Source organism: Lepus europaeus, chromosome 1 (genome assembly GCF_033115175.1).
Source record: "Lepus europaeus isolate LE1 chromosome 1, mLepTim1.pri, whole genome shotgun sequence".
Lineage (NCBI taxonomy): Eukaryota > Metazoa > Chordata > Mammalia > Lagomorpha > Leporidae > Lepus > Lepus europaeus.
Genome location: NC_084827.1, coordinates 148,250,876 through 148,252,350, shown reverse-complemented (window position 1 = coordinate 148,252,350; position 1,475 = coordinate 148,250,876). Strand labels below are relative to the sequence as shown.

Below are 1,475 nucleotides of genomic sequence, written 5' to 3'. Positions count from 1 at the left end.
ACATTTTTTATTTTTTGTTTCTTTTTTTAAGATTTTATTTATTTGAAAGCCAGAGTTACAGAAAGAGACAGAGACAGAGATGTTTTCCATCCACTGGTTCACTCCCCAGATGGCAGCAATAGTTGGGGCTGTGCCGATCTGAAGCCAGGAGCCAGGAGCTTCTTCTGGATCTCCCACGTGGGTGCAGGGGCCCAGGGCCATCTTCTGCTATCCCAGGCAGATAATAGAGAGCTGGAGCGGAAGTGGAGCAACCGGGACTGGAACAAGTGCCCATACGGGGTGCCAGCGCTTCAAGCCAGGGCTTTAACCCGCTGCACTGGCCTCTCGTTTCTTTTTTTTTTTTTTTTTTAAGACTAAAGACTGTTTCCAAATTTCTTAGACACATCTTTAAAAAAATTCTCACTCGCATTAGAAAAAAAAAGGTATAGTGCTCGCTTCGGCAGCACATATACTAAAATTGGAACGATACAGAGATTAGCATGGCCCCTGCACAAGGATTATGTGCAAATTTGTGAAGTGTTCCATATTTTTAAAAATAGAAAATAAATAAATAAAAATAAACATAAGAAAAAAACTATAGTTAACCAGGCCTGTTTAGGTACATTGTCCTGAAGGTAATTCTATCTCTATCTTAATAACTACATAAAAGAGAATGATTAAGGGTCATAAACCAAAACTAAAACCAAATATGAAAGCTAGCTCTACATACAAAATAACAGGGAGGTAAATATTTAGTTGAAAAGTGAACTCACCATGTCTGGCCATCTCCTGTGCATCTGGCCTATGCATTGGCACAGGGTTTCTCCAAGTGTTCTGTGTGATGATATCAGATTCTATGGGGCCAACAAAAATGCTAAATGTCCCCCATCCTCAAGAGATTTCTTTTTAATCGAAGGAGATAGGATTAACACTGTCACAATAATTAGAAAGCAATATATGTCAAATCATGTGTCTGAACAGACATGTAGAGAACGAGAGATCTTCTGGGCTGGAGAAGTAGGGATACTCTATAGAGGCAGCAGGATGAGAGGTGAGCAATGTGGCATAGGAAGGAAATAGGTAAACAAAGAGAAGGTGAGAGCAAGTTGGGCCAGAGTGCTAAGTGATGGTGTACCAGGGAGAGAAACATCCAGGCCAAAGACTACAGGGAGAAGAAACAGGGTGAGTATGGAGGATGGGTCAAACAAGACAGCCAATGTGGCTGGATCAGAGGGTTGAGAATTGTTGGAGGTTGGACTCCATGTGGCTGGTACTAGGAAAAATTGGAGCTTTTCTAAGAGTAAATGGTGCTCTAGAAATAATAGTCTAGTTTTGGTTAGGTCCCTCCACTCACCTGAGTTCAAATCTTGCTATTTTCTTGGAAAAAGGTGTAAGTTTGAAGAGTGCTTCAAAGAAGGTAAGAGAAAAGTTGGTGGGACTTCTAGTCCATGGTGTCTCCTTCCAGGAACACACCTTGGAAGTGGTTGGTGTTGGAG

The 1,475-nt window shown here is 41.5% G+C and overlaps 1 non-coding gene across 1 annotated transcript; it reads left to right on the top strand.

Moving 5' to 3' along the window:
• Positions 1-427: 427 nt before the first annotated feature.
• LOC133768479 (U6 spliceosomal RNA) lies at positions 428-531 on the top strand. The gene has a single exon (XR_009866978.1). It is a non-coding gene; the product is annotated as a U6 spliceosomal RNA (small nuclear RNA).
• Positions 532-1,475: the final 944 nt, after the last annotated feature.